The 24,976-nt window shown below is 44.2% G+C and overlaps 1 long non-coding RNA gene across 12 annotated transcripts in view; it reads left to right on the top strand.

The window, feature by feature from the left end:
- Positions 1-24,363, top strand: part of LOC120837389 — a 53,003-nt gene extending 28,640 nt beyond the window's left edge. For 11 of the 12 annotated variants that reach the window (XR_006077696.1, XR_006077692.1, XR_006077688.1 and 8 more), the window contains one exon: positions 17,020-17,760. This is a non-coding gene — a long non-coding RNA (uncharacterized LOC120837389). Of the gene's footprint in view, positions 1-17,019; positions 17,761-24,108 lie in introns of those variants that run through there. The other variant, XR_006077690.1, reaches the window with a different exon arrangement.
- The last annotated feature ends 613 nt before the right edge of the window (positions 24,364-24,976 follow it).

The raw sequence follows: 24,976 nt of genomic DNA, 5'->3' as shown, positions 1-24,976 counted from the left end.
AGCGCCCTGCTGAGATCTCTTTAGCGGTATCTCGGTCCACTGAACATGGCTATTTACGCATTATTTGCTTCTCCAATTCTTTCTAGATGTGCCCCCAGGGTTCCGAGAGAGTAAGGGGTTCGTTAGCGCTGGCGGTCAGCGGTGCTATACGCGTTGGCCATGGCACTGAGTCGCTAGTCACCCGCGAAACACGGGCTAAACTAGCCCTACCCTATCACTAAGATTTGTCAGTCGACTCCTCAGTCGCGCGGGGCGACTATGCCCTAAACACGACCGGTGAAAACCAAGCGCTCACCTAGCGGCGACTATCGCTTGCCACGTGATAATTTTAGTCGATGACGTCACTAGTCAGTGGTTAAACAGGCGCTACTCGCGCCTGGTGAATACGGGTGCGTTTTTTGTCGTATATATGCTGGACAGTTACATTTTACTTTGCATACAATTTCGGAAACCAGTTGGTGACGGAGCATAGAGTCATGTTTTTTTTTCGATCGAACAGCCATCTCCGCTCGCGCGACGAAGCACGTGCAGCTGCAAGCTTGCAGAAGTTGCCCTCATGTGCATGCGGACATGAATGCACGGCAGAGGCACCCTCTGGGATGCTTGCAATTCATTGTTTTACGTTTGCTTACTTTTGACGAAAATCTGGCACGTCGGGATCCAGTAAAACGTTGGCGAGCGGTTTTTCGGAATTGCTCGGCAATGGCCTTAGCAATGTATGTATACACTTGTGAGATGTCTCAATGTCTCTTTGGAGGCATTGCATGTGGACATTCATTACTAGCCAAAGGTAAAGCGAGGCTTGCAGCAGCCTTGCTAAGAATTACGAAAAGCAAAAAAAACAAAAAAAAAACACCCACTAGTCGTAATGCACTCTTGTCTTGTGTACAATTTCGCATTTCACTGCAGTAGTTACGTGTTTCATCAGCCTAAGACTGCTTCCATATATTATATGACTGGTCAACCTAATGCTGTCGATATTGACTACTAAGCTGGTCATTTTCAAATAAGGTTTAATATGTCCAGTTTCGTTTATATTTATTTATGATGGGTACATATATATGTATAATTTAATTGAAGCATTGTGAAATCGGTCATGTCATTGGCATTTCAGTTACATGTTCAAAGACTCCCAGATGGTCTAACTTGGCCGTAATTTGTTTATTGCAGCGAGCAAAGCACCCTTCGTTTGTCCAGCACTTAAAAGGAATATTTTTATATTTCTAGGAATATCTGCTCCAAAAAACACTTTTTCTGCTCCAAAAGCCACTTTTTCTGCTCCAAAACACTGTCTTGGCTGCTCCGAAGGCGACTTTTGCTGCTCCAAAACACTGTTTCGGCTGCTCCGAAAGGTGCTCCGAAACGGCTTAGGCCAATCGCATCACTGTACTAGCATCTCTGAATTGCATTAGAGAGTGAATCCCCCAGAGCCAACGTTACTAGAGCAACTCAGTCGGGAAACTGCCTTAGGAGCCTGCTTTGAAAAATTGGCTATGATCCGTACTTGAGAACCGAACTAGACAAGATTGTATTGCTGCCATTTCTCTCGTAGCGCCCACTCTGGGAGCTGCATGGTTGCACGTACCAGATCAGCGGAGTTGCACAAGGGCCGGTGGCTCCATCTCGCAGTGCCATCTCGAAGTAGCTATATAAAGCAACTTTGATATTTTGACTCGCCGCTAAGAGGCGGCACTGTAATCGTATCTAGTTGAAGACGTATAAAAGTGCTCTTCGCTCATCAAAAAAAAAAAAAAAAAGTTTTTCTTTGAGGACCTTCCATCGATGTTACGAGATAACCCCAAAGAGTTTTGGAAATTCATATTCCCCCAAAACAATGATCGGTCTGTCTACCTGATGGATGAAAATGGAAGTCCTGTCTGTGAAGCTAACGTTTCGAGTGCAGTGAATGAGTATTTTTCGTCTGTTTTTACTGTTGAAACAGAAAATAACTTTCCCCTGTTATGTCATTTGGATTTAGAGCCTATGACACCTATTGAAATTTCCCCTGCTGGAATTTCAAAGCTCATCGAAAGACTTAAACCCACTTCTTCTTGTGGGCGAGGTTATATCTGCTCAAAAATGTTTGCTAACACAAAAGTTATTTTAAGCTCGTACCTCCACTTACTATTTGCGCAATCATTGTCCCAATCACGTCTTCCGGCAGATTGGAAATTAGGCAGAGTTGTTACCGTTTTTAAAGCTGCCATTCACTCCTTGGTTTCGAACTATCGCCAAATATCATTAACCTGCATAGCATCAAAACCTTTAGAACATGTTTTATTCTTGCACATTGCATCGCATCTGGAATTTAGCAATATATTTTATAACCATCAACATGGATTTCGGAAAGGGTACTCCTGTGAGACATAACTTCTGGAATTCACCCATGATCATCATATTAACCTTCAAGCATGCATCCAGACTGATGCCGTATTTCTGGATTTTGCAAAAGCATTTGACAGGGTTCCTCACAATTGTCTCATCGCCAAACTCTCATGCCTTAATATTGACTCACTGGTTCTGTCTTGGATTCAAGAATTCCTTTCTTCACGCTCGCAATTTACATCCGTTAACAATCGTGAATCTAACACAGAACGAGTGACATCAGGAGTTCTCCAGGGATCAGTGCTTGGAGCTTTACTTTTTTTAATATTCATTAATGATCTCCCTGTATTTGTCGTTTCTACCATTCGGCTTTTTGCCGACGACTGTGTACTATACTATACAAATTGTTAATCAGAATGACCACTATGTGCTACAAAGCGATTTAAACAAAGTTAGCACATGGTATAATAACTGGCTTATGTCACTGAATAAATCAAAATGTAAATTAAATTGCTTTACTCGAAAATAATCATTATCAGTATTCTCATACTCAATAGGAAGCGGTCTGATAGAGGCTGTAGACTCATATAAATATCTCAGTGTAACAATGACAGCTAACCTTACCTGGTCTGACCACATTAAAAACATTAAAGCTAAAGCATCCCGAACTGTGGGTTACATTAGACGCAACCTAAAAGCCTCTCCCTCGCATGTAAAGAACGTGGCATGTAACACATACATAAGGTCAAAATTAGAATATGCAGCATCGGTTTGAAACCCTCATCAGATCTACCTTATCAACAATCTGGAATCAGTTCAGAACCGGGCAGCAAGATTTACCTTGTTCGAGTATGACCGCACCACCAGCGTATCTGCTCTAAAGAATCAACTGAACCTCCCACCATTACAAGTCCACCGTAAAATTGCACCCCTTTCAGCCCTTCACAAAATTAACTATTATCATCCTACGCCTCGCGACGCCCTACTGCGTTCTCTCCTCCGATCATCGACCCGACAAGGGAATTCTCGAACAATCGCCCGTTTATCTGGTAGCACGAACGCATTCAACCACTGTTTCTTTCCCCAGACAATTGTCGACTGGAACAACTTGCCTGATGCCATAGTAACGATTGAAAACTCTGAAGCATTCAGAACTGAATTATTGAGATTATTTGATTAAACAGCGAGGTTTAATCTTGAAATGTGTTTATTGTGCCTAATGTTTTTTTTTTGTGCTTTTATGGGAACTTGTGTTAATGCGTGTATATTTATTTTACCTTGTTCAGGTAATTATTGTATGAAACTTATCCACGCAGGCCCCCACCCCCTTATGTAATGCTCTCATGAGGGCTTTTAAGGGTATATGAATAAGTAAATAAATAAAAAAGTTTGGTCTTGGTGGACGCACGCGGTCCGGGTTTCAAGGGTTAGTTGCCCAATTGAGTGTTCTAATAACGTTGCCCAGAGCTAACCATTAAGACGAGAAATATGTCGGCGGACACTGTTTTACAAATTTTACCACATAATCCAGCACTTAGGAACACATTGTTTCCATCTCCCCTTTCATTTTTTTTCCAAGACGAGACATTACCTGCAACAATCAGGCCTTCTTCGTGTCCACTGTGCAAACTCTTTGATACCCTTAACAATAACAGAAGGAAACGCTTTGCCCGACCACATAGTCACTGCTAACAATATTTGGAATCAATGGTTCTAACAATACCACTCAAGTGATAAGATGTCCCTTGTTAATTTTTGTATGTATAACTTTTGCTAAAGGGTGATAATGCCTCAGACTAAAAAAAATTCAGGAAAAAAGTTTTTTTCTTAAAAAAGATTGTTTATGTTTATTAACTTCAAAAGAGTGGTTTCAGAAACTTTTATTCATAAACATGCAAGATTTATCTCACAATAAATTATTTTCGACATATCCGAGTGAATGGGAAACGAGTTTTTTGCGCATTTTATTTAGCACGGCTTAATGCTTGTTTAACAATCCCAGAACATCTCACCACTTTCGTTGTAAGTGCTATTTATTCTAGGTTTAGCCCGTAGAAGTTTTCCAAGTTTAAAAGTATCAATGGCCAGGAGAAGCCTATACATCCAAACAAAAAATCCAGAAAATTTGGTGAGAGCAATCTTATTGGTTGAGACCCGAAACAGGGTTTATCATTGGTCCTGTCCGGTGAAGTGATATTCTGTTATCTTTGGTAACACCCTTTCACAGTATGTTCCACTTCAGATCCTATTCCTGCTTTGCTGCTCTTCCTTAGTATGTTTGCCTCTTAGTTCTTGCCAGTTTATCTGTCAAGGAATGCCTGCTACAAAAGTTAGCTCACCTGCAAGTGACACAAACTGGTAGCTATTGCCTGGGGAACAACAAAGCCTCAAAGGAAGGTGCTAAAAATGCTCCAGGGGAATTTTGCCTACCTCAAAGTCATATAAAAGAAAGAAACCTAAAGTTGAAACTCCAAATGAATTTTTCTCAGTTTCACTTTTTAGCAGGAAATATGGTATTAGGAAATGTATCATTTGACATATTGAAAGGGTGAAGATTTCATTCAGGGTGTTCTGGACTGAAATTTCTGATGGACACGTTAAGGTACTTATAATCTGAAAAAGCTAAATTCATGACGAAACTGAATACTTTAAAACACAGAAATTTGTTAAAATCGCTTGCTTTTTTGTGTGTTATTGTTTTTCTCTGGAATTCCATTTTCTACAATTAATGTCTACCTTAACTTGCACTATGGGTATTTTTCTTCACATTAAACCAAACATTTTGTGGGATGCAATTTTTTTAAATACATTTCCTAATAAAGTGACTTTTTTCTGGAGTTTGTTAAGCATAGTATGGGGGGGGGGGGTTGTAGAACTGGCCTATAAGACTTAAACTTTAGATGTCATCAAGCCTAATGGGGTTAAATTCACCCTGAAAGTTTAAATAAATTTGAGAGAATGGTTCAAAAGTTGACCTTCCTAGGCCATGTCTCCCCTTACTTTTTTATCTGTGTATACTATTCTTGAGTTTATGAGTTGTAAGGAGACCGAAGAAGACGAGGAGTGCAGTACGAGAAGAAGAGAAGGAAGAAGATATAAAATCCAAAAGATGGTGACCATTCTTTTATAATGTGGCTCCCGAGTTTTAATGTTTTGGAACACTACAAAACGGCACAGCCGACTGGATTGCAGTAAGTTGAAGGGGTGACCTTCGAAGTTGAAAGCGGCGACAGGGGAGTTATACATTCCATGAAATGTCAGCTGCATGAAGAGCCTATGGCGTTACCGCTAGCGGTAAGCACCAGCACCTTCATTCAATATCTAGTTGACAAGCCAGGCCGAAGCCTTGAACATGTTTTAGAAAAAGTCAAGGTCAAGATAAACATGAAACTGTCCGATTATCAGAAGTTCATCTTGGAAACTACTTGACCGAAGCCAACAAACCTGCACTCTGAAGATGCAGGCCTTCTACTTGCAAGGATGCTTGGATTACAACAGATGGTCCATCAATTCAAACTACTTCAGACAATTGCTTTCACATTGCAAGCGGCGAACAAACCACGTTTTAAGATGGTGAAGCCCGACATCTTTGATGGAGCTTTTAGCAACCCAGAATGCTGGATTAATTTCTATGAGCATGCTTGTGGGCCTAACAACTGGCAGACAGTTCACGACAAAGTTAAGAAGAACTTGTGTCTCTTTCTTGATGGCATGGCCAAAAAGTACTATGAGCTGTGCGTGCTTTTGCATGAGTATGAGTCATGGCAGGAATGACAAGACAATTTTCTTTCCTCTTTTGGTCAGAAGCTACAAGCATGGCAACGAGCAATAGCCTAGAAGTACAAAGAGGGGACTGCAATGCCATACATTTTTAGAAGAGGATACTTGTGCAGCTTGCAGATTCAAAGCTACCAGATTCTTCACTGGTTCCTTTAATCATTCATGGGATGACGAAGGACCAGTTGTGTGCATACATCTTGGCATAACTGCCAAGATGTATGCAACAACTGTCTGAATTAGCCAACACACACAAGCAGCGGAAAGTTTTTTTAACTGCTCAGTTCCACTGAAGCCCAGCGTGCCGACACACAAAAGCACTGGAAGCTCTGTCACCAGGTCCACTGGACCATTTGAATGAAGTACTGCCCCCAATGATTGGATACAAAAGTAGACCACTCCCAACACCGTCAACGTGGCCCAAGAGGGCAACGTCAAAGAGGCCAGGGGGAAGATTGCAATGCAAAAAACTAATAAAAGAGGGTTTCGGTATCTGACCAATGACGCCAAGGGAGAGTGTTTCTTTGAACAATCATAACCTTTATATCTTGGTCAATGTAAATAGAAACAAGCTTCAAGCTTTAGTCGACAGTCGAGCAACTGTCGCTGTAATTAACGTGGACCATGTCAAGGATGCCAACATATCTGATGAACACATTGAGGTGAAGGGCTACGATGGTGAAAAGCTGGTGTATTGAAAATGGGCAGAAATTATCATCTATCAAAAAAACCACGCCAAAGTCAATGCACTGATGAGGCAGAATGTTGCCTATTGGTATTGGTATTTGGTATTTATTGCATGCCCAAAACACTGTGAAGGCTATCAACTCCTGTTGCCTTGACCACTCATTGAGCAGCTTTGTTTGAACATCTACTGGACTGGAGAGGTCAGCATTGACAAAGCACAAGTCTTCAGAGATGCACAGCCGACTCCAGAAAGAGCTCTCCGAAAACACAAATCAGCAAAGGACGTCACACAGATGTACCGGGAACTCGAATGTCTTGGAGATTTTCCAGAAATGACTACAGCAATCGAGGTACCTTTTAAGCTAAGGGTCATAATGGTTGTCATGAGGAAACCCTACAACATGTCAAGAGGGAGGAAGGTGTGGCCAAAGTCGGAGCTGCAGAAGATGCTAGACGCGAAAAAAAAAAACCATCTACTTCAAGTTTCACATCACCAATTACTGTTGTTCCGAAAGAGGATGGGTCGTTTCATCTGTACATGGATTACAGGATTATCAGCTAACAAACATCTATTTTCGTCTCCTATGCCACGAATTGAAGCCATCATCGACGAGACTGGTGGCTGTAAGATGTTTTCGCGCATCGACTTATGCAAAGGCTTCTGGCAAGTCTCATTACAGGAAGAATACAAGTACACACCTTTGTGACTCCATTCGACATATACGAGTGCAGCCGGCTGTAGTTCGCGTGGAAAGATTCTCCAGTCTTGTTTCAGCAAATGATGAATTGGGTCTTGAAGCACTTCATAGGAGTGTTCTCCAGTGTACATTGACGACGTTATCGTCTGCCTGAGGACCGCCGAAGAAGACATCGAACAGCTCACAAGTGTTCTTAAAGCTTTGACTGCATATTTAAAAATTTATGCTAAGGAAAGCGAGTCAAGGTCATCTTCCTGAATCGTACGCTTGATGGCTTCACAAAGACGACGAAGCAAGAATCCTTCGATTGGATATCCATGTTTGTGAGGCCATATAACGTTCATTCTCTGCGAGGTTTCCTCGGCTTGGCTGGTCGATTTCGGGCGTTCATAAAGGGCTATTTTAGAGAAAAGAAATGCCTCATGGGGCTCGCGAAGATAGAAAGACCATTTGAATGGACTAACCAGTGCAAGATTGCATACCAATATCTGATCACTGGTGTTTCCAGTGATCCTGTGCTGACCCTGCCAGGTATCAAATTACCATTTAAACTGAATACCGACGCCTCGCACTATGTAACAGGAGCTGTGCTGTATCATAGACACCACTCTACCCCTGAATCAACAAATCAAGGTTATCGGATACTACTCTTTCACCTTCTCGGAAACACAGATCAACTACACACCCACTGAGAAAAAAGCACTGGCTTTGTTGATGGCGATTTAATATTTTCATACTTACCTCAATGAAAAGAATTTCAATGTTTACACGGACCATCAAGTGCTGACCTACCTTCTTGGTTTGATGGAAGCAAAAGTGAAGCTGGCGAGATGGATAAACAAACTGCGACAGTTTGAGTTTTACGTAAACCATCGTCCTGGAAGCATTCTGGCTGACGCAAATGCATTGTCCCGGCTGGCTGTAGACCTCCCATTCGAGGAGACTAATCTTCAAAAGGTATCTGAAGGAACAGAAGATTTCCAATTCGAAGACGCCAAATACACCATTCCTGGCACACTCGTCCATAAAGTGCTGCAGCTGTATCAAGATACTGGAGATGCAGGCATACATTGTGGTTTTTGGTGCACTTACAACAAACTGGTACAAAAGTTCAGATGGAACCACATGAAGGAGGACATCTGGAAGTATGTTACAACTTGCTACCAATGCCAACTCCATCAAGCCGAGTACCGTCCGCGAACTAACGAAATGGTTCTTCCAAAACACCCCGGAAAACCCTTCAAGACTGTTCATCTGGATTTCGCCGATATAAAAAAGAGCCCACGCATTCAGAAAACTCAAGCACATTTGATCTGCATTGACCAGGGCACACGAAGGGTCGCCGTCCGTCCTGGAAAGGAAGATGCAAATAGTGTAATACGTCTTTTGGAGTGGGATGTATTAAAAATGGGAGGACCGTCATTTTTGACAACGGACCTACCTGCCTTTGTAAGCGAACGCCTCTGGGACTGGGGTCTACAGCGCCGAATCACTTTGCAATGGTCATCTTCATACCATCCAGCAGCTAATGGCATGGCAGAGAGGGTCATCCAAGACCTCCAACAACACGCAATGATGTATCCAACCTTCAAAGGCGTATGGAAACGTTGCCTCACGGCAGAATTGGCTCATCACAACGTTCGCGTACTGCCGCTCCTGGGTGCAATACTATGCTGTCTTTGAAGACGCTCCTAAATTGCCAGGGGACCAGCAGCTGGGAATTTCGGAGAAACTGGAGCTGAGGGAATGAAGGAAAATAGCAGACAAAAGGTTCAAGTATCGAGGCAGCATGAAGAAAAACTTCAGGGCTCGCCACGGCAGCCAGATACCCAACGTGCAGCTGAATGACTTGGTCTTAGTTCGTAAAGACCTCCTAGGGACAAACTCCAACCTCCTTGGCCCTTTCGCGTTGTCAAGATGTCCAGCCAGCAAGGCATTTTGAAGACCATTGGATATCGAAATAGTGATGCCAACTCAAGTTTGCCACAATTGGCAATATTTTACTTTATCATCCCAGGAGGTATGAGTCTCAAAGTGTGGAAATGTAGGGAGACCGAAGAAGACAAGGACTAAAGTATGAGAAGAAGGGAAGGAAGTGGATGTAAAATAAAACCAAAAGATGGTGACCATTCTTTATAATGTAGCTCCTGAGTTCTTATGTCTTAGAACACTACCTACATGACTTTTCTTGTTCTTGAGTGTAATGGTCACTTATTTGCTATCGCAAATATCAGCAGCCTATCCCTTGTGTAATGCCCAGTTGCAGTGATGTGATTGCTGCGCCAATTACGCCAAACTGCGCCAAGGGACTAACCCTGCTACATCCTGCTATATTTCGCCAAAATAAAAGTAATCTGCGCCAAAGGACCAATTTTGGTGGCTTTTCGAAACCGAAACTAAACTGAGTACCATAATTGAGCATGCAGGAGTGAAGTAAATTCGGAAGACAAAATGAAGGAGTCATGTCAGCCTAGCTGGTTGTCACAAGACTGAGCGTTTATTCGTCGTCGTCGTCGTTTTGCCTTATTTTTCGGCGCGGCCGATCTTGATAGATCGGTGGTTTAGGGTAAAAGAAGAAAACAAAACAACTTCGGTCAGCCGCGTGAACCGCAGCGCGTGCAGCGTCATTCGCTCCCCAACACACAAAGTGTTGTGTGTTAGGGAGCGAATGACGCTGCACGCGCTGCGGTTCACGCGGCTGACTTTTTTTTTCAAAGATAAACGCGGGCATGTGTGGATGCTCCGACAGTAGCGTACCGGGTACCAGGCCAGCCATGCCGTCATACTGTGAAACGAAAGCACGTTTTTGCGCGGTGGGAGGAGTTACTTTGTGAGCTGAAGCACTCGCTCCTCAAAAGAACGGCTGATGGAAAACTATATTTTGTGTCTGCCTGCCAGTCACCGTGGTGGCGCAACGTCGGGCGTTGCCATCCGCACGTCGCTGCAGATGTGGCGCTTTCTAAACTGAAATTTAAAGGGAAGATGGGGCACTTCTACATTTGAGAAAAAACGCTTGAATCGCGTTCATTTGGCCTTTAGATTAACAGATATCAAAATTATATTTCAATGCGACGCGCCGGAGAGCCATACGAGCAATTTCAAAATAGGACTGAAGCCCCGCCTCCCTAGCCTTGGGCAGCCAAAAGAGCCGTCGATGACGTCACGGACAGCGACTGTCTTTCGCGTTTTTCTCGCGTTTAACAATACTTACGCAGCAAATGGTTTGGGTATTCGGGTTCACGGGGTAAAAATACACTAGAATTCACTTCTAACTCGTTTTTTCCAAGAAGCTCCGTAGCTTCCCTTTAAGGACTGCCGCATGTTCGCGGCGTGTTCACCGAAATTCCTGTGCATTTTTAAATCTTACGCTACTACAAAAATCCCTCTTTTACTCAGTTTGCTCTGTCGAAGTAATGATTATTTAGGTTTCTCTTGGTAGGTTTTTTTTCGAGAGGGACCCTGATACGTAAAAAATCTCCCACGGAAGAAAGTGGGTGGAGAGAAGTGATCTAAAGCAAAGAAGGCAATGTATGCACGCTGAACTCACAGAGCGTGCCTGTTTGTCTCGAGTTCAGTCGTTGCACAAAGCGCTCCAAAAGCTTTTTGACCCTTACTCGCGATGTCTTGCATCGATGCGCTCAGGTTCTCTTTTTTTGTGTGTGTTTAGTACGTACCTTGTTTGCCTGCCTATCAAGCACGTGCCGCTGGACGTTTTTGTTGTATCCTGGACAGTTGCATCTTGCATACAGTTTCGGGAACCAGTTGGCACTGAAGCGGAGTAGCATGGTTTCGGTCGAACAGCTATCTCCGCTCACGCGACGAAGCACGTGCAACTGCAAGCTTGCCGAAGTTGCCCTCAGGTGCATGCGAATATGATTGTACAAGAGAAGCACCTGCTGGGACGCTTGCAATTCATTGTTTTACGTTTGCTTACTTTTGACGAAAATCTGGCACGTCGGGAACCAGTGAAACGGCGGCAAGCGGTTTTTCGGAATCGCTCGGCAACGCCTACAGCATTGTACACTTATGGGATGTCTCAATGTCTCTTTGGAGACATTGAAAGTTGACATTCATTTCTAGCTGAAGGCAAAGCGAGGCTTGGAGCAGCCTTTCAGAAAGTTTCAAAAAGCGAAAAGAAAAGCACGCGCTAAGACTCGTAATGAACCTTTGTCTTGTGTACAATTTCGCATTGCTCTGCAGTAGTTACGCGTTTCATCAGTCGGAGACTGCTTCCTTTCATTATATTATATAACTAGTCAACCTACTGCTGTGATATTTACTTGTAAGCTGATCATTTTCAAATAAATTTTATTATGTGCAGTTTGGTTCTTATTTATCTTCAGCAGTTACATATGTGTGTATAATTTACCTGAAGCACTGCAAAATCTGTCATGTCATTGGCATTTCAGTTACACGTTGAGACTCCCAGGTGGTCTAGCTTGACCATAGTTTGCTTATTGCGGCGAGCAAAGTGCCCTTCGTTTGTCCAGCACTTAAAACAAATATTTTTTTTCTAAGAATACCTGCTCCAAAAGTCACCTCTGCTGCTCCAAAACACTGTTTTGGCTGCTCCAAAAGCCACTTTTGCTGCTCCAAAACACTGTCTTGGCTGCTGCAAAGGCCACTTTTGCTGCTCCAAAACACTGTTTTGGCTGCTCCGAAAGGTGCTCCAAAACGGGTTAGGCCAATCGCATCACCGCAGTTGTGAAACCTTCAAGGTAATAGTGAAAAAAAGATATTATGTAAGGCCTGTTTACACATACAACCACAGCTCTACATTAGGGCTATTAGTCAAGACCTGGGAATACAGTGTAGACCGCATATAACGTAAAACGCGGGAGTCGCGAAAATCTGCACTATAAGCGGTACCGCGTTATAACGAAAACATCAATTTTTCAGGCCAAAATACATGCCATGAGACAACTTACCTTAAAAAAAAAAAAATTTATTTTATGTTAGTCGAAGAGGAGTCTTTATTTCACCAGACTAGTACACTTCTCTTTTAAGTGTCAATTTTGAAAGAAATGAGCGACTTTTGCCTGGCGCAGCCTTTTAACGGCGTCGCTGGTTGCGGACGGACGTTGCAAGCGTTAGGATTGCTAACCCTAATCACTTTTTTCCGGTGATGAAGACGCGTGAAAATTCGCATCCTTTATACGGTACGCGCCAGTAATACCTTCAACTTTAGCACAGGCGTGAAATGCTCCAGATAAGAAATCCGGGCGATGTTCAAAAACACAAATGCTTAGAAAGCACCACTGTAGTCGAAGTAAACAAACACAACGACACGGGTGTTTCTGCCGTCTTGAGAGTGCCGCCACGACATCGCCGCACGAGTAGGTGGATCTCCCCTTCTAGTACGTGCTGGGTTATCATAGCGGCACACAACGAAAATTCACAGTCAAGGATAGTGCTTTTGCGTGGAACGATCGCAACCGACGCCATGTTTGCGGATAGAAGCCGGCCCGCGACTGACATGCAACGCGCTCTAACAGTTCTCCCCAACCTGCAATTGGTCTGTCGTTGCGGTTGTTTCCAACGCACGCACGTGAACGACACGTGCGTGCGTCCCTTCGTCGGTATGGCAACTGAAGCCTCTCTCTTCGCTTCTTGGAGCCACGACTTCGAGCAACCTCTTTGCCCCGCGAGTGCCGCTTGCGGCTAGCCAGGCTAGCGCCATTATCTAGTGTCGCACAGGGAAGCGTGCTGGCTGCGCAGGGCAATCGGCGCGCTGTTCCAGAAACCGCACTATAACCAGTATTTCCCTTCGCGCCTGCATTTTAAGTGGTATGTAATTACATGGAGTTCTATGGGAGGCGAACCGGTGGTTTAAAAAAGTCGCGTTATACCCGGTCCTGCACTATAAGTGGTTACGTTATAAGTGGTCTATACTGTAATGCTGATCTTGTTTATGCAGTCTTACATTTGTCCTACACCAGTGATACAGTGGTGAATTAGTGCTAAATTAGGTTCATCAGCTCTGTGCTGTACATGTGTACCAGCCTCTAAAAAAAATTTTTTTTGTTCATGTTAAATTTGTTTTTTACCTGCGTGTCCCTCCTACATTTTCTTTTTTGAAGGTCCCTTTTAAGTTAAAGGGACACTGACAGCCCCCAAAATTTTTTTTTATTTTTTGCCAGGCGCTTCATTATGATGTCGGAGGACTACCCAATTAATATTTTGCAACAGAGTAGCGTATTTGTTTAATATAGCCAAAAGACGCAACTGCTTGAAATCGAAACCGAAACCCGACGGAGGTCGGAGAAGTGGAGAGAAGAGAGTGAGTGGCGGAAGTCACGTGGCTACACCCGACCGTGCGTTTTTGTTTTTGTTTTCTCCTCTCCATAGCAGACGACACGACATGCGGTGTGCTATGCGGCGTGCGGGAACTGCTCGCCGTGCGATTCTTTTGCAGTTATGTTTGTTCCGCTTGTTGTTTTGTACTCCAAGATGAGTTGTTTTGTACATTGAGGAGTTGGAGGATGAGTAGTAGGTGCCCGTGGTGAATTTCCATGATCGGCTCCGAAAAGAATACACCCAAGATGTTGCGTGAAGAGCTGGCTCACATGTCCTGCATCCGAAAAAAAGTGGCATTGTGCGACAGAGTTTCCGAAAGATCAACGGGATCGGGACCAATGGCTGGTTGCAATTCCTGTAGAACATATACGGGCACCTCGGAAAGCGGACGCTACCTGATTTATATGCTCCTCGTATTTTGTGGAAAGTGATTACATTGAGTTCGCAGGTGTCAAAACGGAAATCCCATACCATTTAATTCAGCGAAGTATCGTCCACAACTTTTGTTTGTTTCTTCAGTGATGATTGTAAAAAAAAAAGAAAAAGATATGTAAACATCGGAAAATGTTAAAAAAAAAAAAAATAGAGCTACACGAGGGATCGATCCCAGACCTAACGCGTGTGAACCGGACGTCTTTCCCACTGAGCTACTGGCACATCTCACTTCTGGTGGATCTCTTTTCTTAGTAATAATTCAGCCGGTAAACTGTAAGTTGGAAAGTTTGCTGTCGATTTTTCTCTAGCAAAAGCACTCCCGGGTCGAAGTCGGGAAGCACCACGCTTTGGGGACATTCGCACGTAGTAAAGAAATCGTACGCGTGCATATTCAACTCGAAGTAGACACGTCGTGCTTGACGTTTGCGCGAGCGATGTCTTCAGCCACGAGAAGGGAGCGACGGCTCGGCGACGTCTTCGTGCAAATCTGCTTGGTGGCCGGGCGTGTCGTACGGGATGAATACCAATTCTTTTGATCAGTCCCAAATTTCTCTTTAAACGGTAGACAGAATTCGCCGGTACCGCAAACGACAGTTCTGAAATAGAGGTCCCATGCCCGTCGTCCGCTGCCATCGCCGTCCCCGCGAGTCCCACGATACGCGAAACGACGAACGCACAGAATGCTTCCGGTTGTCTGTGGAACTTTTTTTATCAATCAACGTATTTACAGCTTTTTAGAAGCCACAAAAAATGGGTTTCATATTTTTTTTCTATTTTTAATATTGAGTGTGTGCCTTCAGTGACCCACGACTTTGATTAAATTTGGTGGTCGCATCGATACCTTAGAAAACGGCCCGTGACCGCGGAAAGGAGAGTGAGCGAGACTCGAACCGGCCAGTTCTTGATCGGCGGTTTTCGGGCGGAAAGAAACCGAATTTTGAGCCGCAAATTCTGTTCTGGGTAGTTGAGCTCTCATATGTCACGTACAACTAAAAACCTTGGCGAGCATAAATACCCTGTCAGTGTCCCTTTAAAAAATAAAAAAAGTGTGCGAGGAAAGGCGGTCACTCTTTGCAGAGAAGCACTGGTATATGCGTGGTAAGACGCGATTACACGACTGGGGCTTCTACTTTTTTGTGGCTTGTACGTTTTGAGTTTCCTTTGCCCAAAGAATGTTTTCCACTCTTTTCGTGCCAGACAAGAACACACTTTCCCAAGGCAATTGATGCCCCTACATTCTTTATTTTTTGTAGGGACAGCAGGTTTGGTGACGCAGAACACTCTAAACCAATCTCTGATAAGACTCAGGTCTTAGTGTAAAGAAATATTTTCTCCCAAATTGGCACTCCTTTTCTGAGAGAGTAATTTTTTTCCTGCCAAACATTCCATAATGCACTTTGTAGAATTACTCACTTATTCCCTTCGCTCTGCGATAACTCACGCTTGAGAGCCCCCTCGACAAAAATATAGATCCGGACCCACGGATATCCGCGCCTGTAGCCCATGACATCTGCATCCAATTCACAATCCGCCAAATCTAATTTATTTTTATCCGCACCTGCCAGTTCACTGGGCATAACCGTGGGTAGTTCTTGGGCATTTGGCGCATCTGCAGTGCTTTACTCATGAAACTTCAGTACCCCCCCCTCCCCCTTGGAAGTTTAGACCGTATGCAGTGGAACATTCATTATACAACATTTATGGGAACGCGCGAAAGTGTCAAATAATGAACCCGGAGTCGTATTACCCAAAACGACAATAATTACAGCACTTTGACAAACCTGCGCTAAATTATAGTAAAATGCAGGACGTTGAATAAACTGGAAATGCATAATCAAGGTTCCACTCGATATGCAGTTTTATGGGCAATTTTATTTTGCCTATTACTGGTGCGATGACTTACACCAGAACATGCACCCATACTGTAAGTGGAAAGTAGCGTATTATTACACAGCGTACTGTGCTAATTAATATTGGGAGGGGTGAGTGGGGACGTAAATTATTTTTGGCTGTGCTACTGTACCTCTTTACAAGATCTAGTGTGCCTTGTGTGGACTTTCAGAAAATGGGTCTATTGATGCAGCAATGCAATTGGAACCGTTCAATATTTTTTGGTGTTATAGGGACTGGATCTGTTTATGTTATGCCTCTGTGGTTGCAGCCTGTAGAAGGGGGTGGATGCAAGCTGAGTGATATAGCCCTGAATATGATAGAGATTCAAGTTTTAGGGCTGTAGGCTGTGGAATAAGCATTGCCAAAAAACCTCAAACGAGGAAAATGACTTTAGCGTTGACAAGGAGGCTGTCATGTTACTAACATGCTGCGCAATGATACGTAAGGTGGAGCAAGCTGCATGGCTCGGACAACCTGAAATTGTGCAATGTCTCTTAAGAGTGAGCTCCTGTGATTAATTTCAACCAGACGAGACATATATATGTACCTAGCAGAGCTTGCATTCAAATTTGCCACTTGACAGAGGCACGTGATTGTTTATGTCGTTTGCACGGAAATTGACTGAATATCATATTCAATCTTGGTTCGTACATAACATGCTTAACTGCATGAAGCAAGTGATAGATGTAAGGGACATACTTTAAACCTACTTTAGGTGGACAACATCTCTGTACAGCATCTGCTCTCTTCCCCATATTACAACTAATGCACAGAGTATATAGAATGTGCACTAAAGCACAGGTTACATTGATATTCTTGACAGGCATTAGATACCCAGAGGTTTGATTTTTTTTCTTTGGTGTTCTGCGTGCAGGCAATTAATTGTGTTTTTTGTTTTTTTTTCTAGAAGCCGTGGTCGCAAGGCACCCATGACATTGAAGTCTTCCAAACAAGGCACTATGAAGGCATGACTTGTAGCGGCACTGGAGCAAGCGACACGGTCCGGGTGAGCCGCAAGTGTAACTGTTACACTGTAAACAGGAAATATAGACATGTGTCCGACAAAGCACAGACTCATAAAACTTTCGTGTAGCAATAATAGTTTAATTTAACTAAACAGTGCATCAACAGAGCCTGACCCAAGAATGGGGAATTGGGGAACCGGCCAATGTGTAGAGTCTAACAGAAACAAGGAAGGCGATAAAAACAAATGGGGCAACATGTTAAGATAGGACAATAATGTCGTGCCTATTTTTTGTTTTCAATTAAGATTTTATAGGAGCTAGCAAAATATGTCCTTGCAATGGAATAGACCTACTTTTACAAAAAGACCTTCAATGTTTTTGTTAAAATAAATTGCGTCTGAGGAGGTGGAAATATGATTTTCCCAATTGCGCATTAACATATCTTCGAGCTCCACAGGGTAATAAAACTTCCCGAAACGTAAATATTTTTATGCATGCTCAGAAGTTTTTTTAAATATAGAAAAAGTCAAACAATTTTTTTGTGAGAATTCAAAGATATTGTCATCCTCAATTTTTTTTTTTCATTTTCGTTATTGAACACTTAGAAACATGTAATTCAGAATCCACCACCAAGACCTGTTGTATTCTATTGTCTTAAAATAAAGAAATAACGGTTTTGCCGAGTCTGTTGCAGTCAATTTCTGTTGGAGGTGCTGTGTCTCAACAACTAGTGGTTACTCGAGCACCGTATCCACAGTGGCCATAGTTGGTCGCATTATCTCCCAGGCACCACAAAGCATCATACAAAAAAATGTTTTTTTATTTATATTTTTTTTTATCTGTGATGTGTCTGGTAGTGCCTATGGAAACTGAACTTTGTGGTGCATCAGTCCTCGGGGTGCTGTGCTTGGTTGATTGCTCTCAACTGTGCTAATTTCTCGAAGTAGTATTTTAGTGCATGTAGGGAGTTGACAAAATGATTCAAATAATTTATCTAGAAGTCACTATACTCCGTTTGTAAGTGCAATGGATTGTAGCGGCCGTTGCCAGCTGTCTCGGGCAACTTAGCGCATCAAGTGACAACGCATCACAGCGCCTCTCTCCGAGGTCACTACATTGAGTTGACTTGTGTGGCCTGTAGCATGGTCTGTGTTGTATTGTAAGGTATAACGAACATATGAACAGGAAACATTATGAATTTTATGCCCCAATTGATGGCGGGCATGGCGAGGGTAAAACAATAGCAGGCTGTGTCTAAAAAGAAAATGATAAATGGACGAAGAAGCAGAAAGCTAGGCAGTGTCATTGGAGCAACATCATGCCTTCGCGCAAGTGGTGACTCTGGTATTTGTAATACCGTTGCACACTGGCTGATGTTTACACCACACAACTGAAGGCTGAACTCTCTTAACACCATGGTATTGGGTCATTTCAGATGAAACTGAGTAGTAGGTAAATGGTTGACATTTTTTTATTTGCTTGATATTTTATATGTCATTCCCTAAATTATAGTTTACACCAGTTCATATTTACAAACTGTAGCGCCACTGGCGCCGCGCATGCGCGATGGAGTGTGGGCGAGAAGCTCGCCGTCGCCCATAAACAAACCATTGGAATGCGATGTTGTCGTTGTCGGTGTGAGTCCCCCTGCCCTTTTTGGCGTTCGAATTGGTGATTCTACGTCGTTTTTGCGATGCCTGACTACTTGAGCGGCCTCAGGGAGATTACCGAGGCTCGTTACACCGCAAACCTTCGCGTGAATAATGTGGCATGCGGCGATTCATTCCGCGTGGACGCCGCAGAATGTACGCTAAAGCCTGATTCGCATGATGAGATTTCGCTCGCAATTTTCAGTCGCGAAGTCACTCGGGCTGCAACAGCGTGAACCGTAGCTGAGATGGTCGACGCCGATACTGAAAATCGCAAGCAGAATCGGACCAAGTGAATTAGGCATAACAAGTTGGTGATGGCCACTGGTAACAATGATGAACATCTTTTTGTATCTACTGTTTACATGAAGCCTGCTTACCAAGTTTCAAATTTAAGTCTTTTGAGGGCTGCACTTACTTCTTATCGCAAGTACGGCATCAACATTTGATGTTCGGGCCGGTGTCTTCTAAAAGAGCAGACAAGCAGAATTGTCTGAGACAGCAGACGATAGTTCGAATGATCAGGCGGCCGTTTGAACTTGAAGACGCACTGAACATAGTCATTATACAATGGTCGGTACAACATGACGGTTTTTTGGCATTCATGTGGGAACAAAAGAATAAATTGATGACCACCAGTATTCGTGAATTCAACCCGAAGTGCTTCCCGCCCAAGCAGATGTGGTCCGACGGCATCTGGTTTTCCCTTTTCACGGCACATATCCACGTTCTCGGACGAACCGAGCACATGAAAACTAACCTTCAAACCTTTCTAGACTCTTTTAGTACAGCCCCAGTCGTGATGTTTTGACGAGAAAGCGGGTTTTTGTCAGGTTCCTTTCAAAACAACGCAGGAATACACGTCTCGCACGGGGACTTCCGCCCACAGCCCCAGACCGGAATTGTGCCCGAAGCGCCACCACCGCACTGTGACGTAACAGAGATGAGTTTGTGTATGAAGGAATACAAAAAACACTTTTGGATAAAAAACTAAATTTCTAGACACAAAAAGGTGTAGATTATGAAAAGCTAGGTTGTCACTTGCATTCACGAGCATGACTGATGTGATCAAGTTTGATGTGAATACCTTAAGTAATAGTTTTAGGCAATTATAGGCTAGAGTACCCAAAAGCCTTGCGGAAGCAAAAATAGCGTCGTCACCAGTGCGCATGTGCCAAGCCTAGACCTTGTCTGGATTGGCGCATTACGACGATGCCATTTCTTTGAAACGCACAAATTTGGACACATTCTAAAACTTGCAATTAGAAGTTCATTAATTTTGAGAAACAATGCCTGGGTTAGGCAAAAGAGGCCTTGAGAACATACGTTCATCATTCATGCTCCTTTTTTTTTCATACTTTATATTGAATACAAAATATTTGCATATAACGAGCAGATTTAAAAATCCTCTTGACTAGAATATCTGCAACAAATTTCTTGTTCAGATGCCGCAGTTTATAAATATGAGTTACGTATTAAAATAAGGACTTAGGAGAGTACAAGTGAAATCTCGGCAGCAACCTGCAGGGTTTCTATTTAAGTATCGTACAGTAGTGGAAGGCTTGTAAAAACTATAACAATATTAAATTCAAAACTATTCAACAGAAAAAAATATTCACTTTAAATTCGTTTTGAACTCAAAATCCACTATACGTCAAACTCGTTTACATCAAACTCGCAAGAAAACGTCTGCCAGTTCGATATAGCGGGTTATTCAATTAGAAGTATTAATGAATTTGACTCTCAAAAATCCACTTTCTGCTGAAATATTACACAATGAAATAGTCTTGCATCTTCTGCTGCTTTTTCTTCATTGCATCCGCAATAACAATATTTTTCTACGCTATCGATGGACTCCGAAATGGAGGCCGCTGCCTTCTATATTCGCACATTAGGGCCGAACTATGCCGAGGGCACGGAGCACGTCCGAGCAGTAGCACCTGCAGAGCTTCCGTTTCGCTTTGCAAGTTGGCTTTCCCCTAAGGCAGGCAGCTGCGTTGGGGGAAAGCCAGCTAGCAGAGCAAGCTGGCTTTTTTTTTTTCCGGGCGGCCGCCTCAACCTTCTCGGAAGAAAAGGCAGTATTCTCTTTTGTGGACGGAGTGGGAAGAGGAACCATGGAGCGCCCTCCCCCTGCTCCCTGCGCAAAAGAGATTTTTTTTTTTTTGTTCCGGGCGGTCGACCAACACCTCCCAGAAGAGAAGGCCGTAGCGCTCCTCTCGTGACGTCGCAAATGAAGGCCATCGGGGGCGCACGTCGAAGCGAAGGCAACGCGCGTGGGTCGATTGTTGTAACGCGGTTTTAGTCACATAAGCGTGATTTGTTAGCTAAAATGAAAGCTGCCCATAACAATGGGTCTAGAAAACATTGTATTTCACGGGCAAAGCATTACATCGCTAAATAATCGGTACAAAATGGCACGAAGTATGCGTATAAGACGCCTATACAAAGTGATTGTTTTAAGTTGAAAACATTGAGTCACGCAATTGTTGTAGGAATGCATAATTTATACAGAAACGCTTCAACAAAATTGTGAGACACGCAGTGAGTGGACACAGCAAAACAGATCAGTTAAAGATCAGGTGGACGTAGTCAACGTGGACACAGCTAGAGAAGGGTCACTTACAATCATGTAAACAAAATATAACTTCTTTTGTATACAATAATACTATTGCCGTAATACAGTTAAGGTCCTGGTATAAATGCGGTAAAGGCAATAAAATGACATTAGTATCAGCAAACACGAAACCACAAAAAATGCATTTTGTATGATCGCACAAACTTGTCATTCACCTTCCAGTGAAAACTAGAATGTTACAACGCATATTTACAAATGTCGACGCCACTGTACACGGATAGCGACAAAGAACAAAATTCCACTCTATCACAAAATGTTAAAAGAAAGACTGCAGCACTTACTTGCGTCCCACATGACCAAGAAAGCCCGTAAATAAGTTGTTTCTCACCTGTCGATCGTATCCATATGTCCCACAATATCTGGCACCAAAACATTTGAAGACAAGCTCCAAGAAGTCCCTCTTAGTCGAGATCTCGAGAGGTCTATCGATAATCAACCAGTGTCATTGTTGGCTAGTTTCCACACACGTCACTCAAACAGTAGCAGGACTTGTTCCGCGAATCCACGTAAATGCCGTAGTATCAAGCGAACACAAAAACTACCCGAGACTGCGGTGACGACAGAAAAACGTCGGGAACAAGGATCAAAAGAACCTCACACGAGAGCAGCGGAGCAGTGTGGGAGGCTTAACGTTGTCGGCCCATCTCTTGCTCTTGTGCGCTCCCCGCGGCGATGACTTGATTTTTTTCCATTCTCTTCCCTTCTGAAAGTCCCAGCGTTCCTTTTCAGACAGTCTGCAGCTCGCACACAACATACATTTACCAGAATCGGAGCCGTTGGAGGGAAGATGAAAATGTCTCACCGAACTGGTTCATTCGAAAGTTGTGGGGAGCTGCGGGACTGCACATAGTCCCGCGGTTATAGGGGTAATCATGAATATAAAATTGGTACTTTCAACCTTGGTAGCACATTGTATATTACATTTATATTATATATATATAATAAATTGTACAAGACAGCACTTTTAAGACATATTAATGTCGGATAAACGCGCACAAACCCCACCGTGCCGCTTGACAAGAAAAATGTTTTTCACGACGATGTGATTTTTTTTTTTTATGTAGTTGCACCATGGCCTTCCTTCTCCGACATTGTGATGTAACCACTCGGAGCGCTACGGCCTTCTTTCTTAGAGGTGTTAAGTCGATGCGTCCGCCCACAAAAAAGAAGCCAGCGTGCTCTTCAAGCTGGCTTTCCGCCAATGCGGCCGCAAACATTGGGGGAAAGCAAGCTTGCAGAGCCAAACGGCACTCTTGGCAGTTCGATGTATCGGTAGTGGCTGCTATTTTTGTTCAATGTAACCGTAATTGTTGATATATATTATCGCTGTAACATTACTGTGCACAAAAGTTTTTCAATATAAGAAATAATTCCAAGTAAACGGGTTCAATATAGTCGGGTTTGACTGTACACACATACCTACAAAACATAGTTCCTGAATAATGTGCAAACATTTCTCTTGATGTGACAACGGGTTTAGGTCAACTAGGGTCAGGACAAAGCAGCTTCGGCCTTCGACAGCACAGTTCATGGTGTTTTCGAACAACCTATTGCCAGGCAAGACTAACGAAAGATGTGTCTAGCCCTATACTCTTGCTCCTAACCAGGGTCCTGGTTGCTGGAAATCGGGGCAAGCAATCTTTCCAACTTTAAACATTTACTGTGTTTAGATGGCAGGAGCTGCTGAGGGTGATGTCATTCTTGTAGGATCTAATGCCAACGGCATGTGCTCATGAGAAAAATGCATATAGGCACATCCGGTTACCAAATAGCACCGTAGTGCAGTCAATGGCACGGGCTTGTACCGGAGGACGCTCTTCCACATATTCCCAACAGAACAGAAGCAAGTGTGTGAAACAAAATGATCAGATCTCATCACTTTCAACAAAGCACACATGAAGGAATGCTAGGTAATGTTATTCCCTGAAGTTTAACTGTCATTGCTCCTTGAAAGAGTATTACATATCCGTCCTTTGCTTACTGTTAATGTGTACTTGCCAAATAGGATTCCCTGTTCACTTGTTTATTTTTCACTTGAAATAAATTTACATATTTTTGTTGGCTCCTGCCATGAATTAGGGTGTGTTTCTGTAGCCCCCCCCCCAAACAGAGGAGGCCAGCTGCATGACAAGAAATTGAATAGGCCAACAGGCAACCTGCAATCCACTGGTTAGGGGAACATGAGCGACACTAAATAAGCTATGCTCCAGAGTAACAACACTTAGGCCATCTTATGGAATAAAATTATTGTATTCAAATTATTTGGAGCTTTACTTAGAATTTCAAGGACAGCTTTCCGTCGTCCAGAAATGTTGAAGCGGTTCATGGCAGAGCGGTCTCACTCAGTCTTCTGGCGGTGCCACAAGACAATCGGGAAGTGGAGTCCCTAAAGGCGCATTCACACTTCCAAAATCTGGTGGTCGCGCGACTGCTTTTTTGTCGCAAAAGCGAGCGGTTTCAACTCCAAACCAGTCGCTTTTGCGATCATCACCGTCTCTCGGTGACCAAAATGCAGTCACGCAACCACTGCGTCTTGCAAGTATGAACAGACCTTGAGCGTGGCCTCTAGTGAGAGTCATTGGGCTAACCATCTTTGCCAAGTTTTTTCTATGGACACCATACCAGCTTGGCTGTCAACCCAATGCCATTGCCGGCCACTGGCATCCTGCCGGTGCCACACTGTCAATTCGGCGGCCGACCGAAAGCCGCCCTCGGCCAATGGCGTTCTGCTGGTACCACAATCTCAGGTTGGTGACCAACCCAAAACCGCCCTCGGCCACTGGTGTTCTGCCGGTGCCAGGATCCCAGGTCGGTGGCCGACCCAAAGCCACCCTCGGCCACTGGCGTCCTGCCGGTGCCACGATATCATCTCGGTGGCCGACCCAAAGCCGCCATCGGCCATTGGGGTCCTGCTGGTGCCAGGATTTCAGGTAGGTGGCCGACCCAAATCCGCCCTCGGCCACTGGTGTTTTGCCAGTGCCACGATATCATCTCGGTGGCCGACCCAAATCCGCCCTCGGCCACTGGTGTTTTGCCAGTGCCATCGATATCATCTTGGTGGTCGACCCAAAACCGTCCTCGGCCACTGGTGTTTTGCCAGTGCCATCGATATCATCTCGGTGGCCGACCCAAATCCGCCCTCGGCCACTGGTGTTTTGCCAGTGCCATCGATATCATCTCGGTGGCCGACCGAAATCCGCCCTCGGCCACTGGTGTTCTGCCGGTGCCACGATATCATCTCGGTGGCCGACCCAAATCCGCCCTTGGCAGCTGGTGTTTTGCCGGTGCCACGATATCATCTTGGTGGCCGACCCAAATCCACCCTCGGCCACTGGTGTTCTGCCGGTGCCACGATTTCAGGTTGGTGGCCGACCCAAATCCGCCCTCGGCCACTGGTGTTCTGCCAATGCCACCATGCGAGCTCGGTGGCCGACCCAATACCGCCCTTGGCCCTTAGTCTTCTGCCGGTGCCCGGCCATTGGTGCCCAGCCGATGCCTGAGCCAGGGGTGCTCGGCCATGGGGCCCGGCCCTCCCAAAGCCCGGGCAGGTGGGCCTTTCTTATGCCGAGGGACCATAACGAGGTCGGCACCGACCTCTTTGGCCGGGCAATGGCC

Source organism: Ixodes scapularis, unplaced genomic scaffold (assembly GCF_016920785.2).
Source record: "Ixodes scapularis isolate PalLabHiFi unplaced genomic scaffold, ASM1692078v2 PGA_scaffold15__6_contigs__length_5221840, whole genome shotgun sequence".
In the NCBI taxonomy this organism is placed as follows: domain Eukaryota; kingdom Metazoa; phylum Arthropoda; class Arachnida; order Ixodida; family Ixodidae; genus Ixodes; species Ixodes scapularis.
The sequence above is the reverse complement of the archived record's forward strand: the minus strand, read 5'-3'. Positions and strand labels throughout refer to the sequence as shown.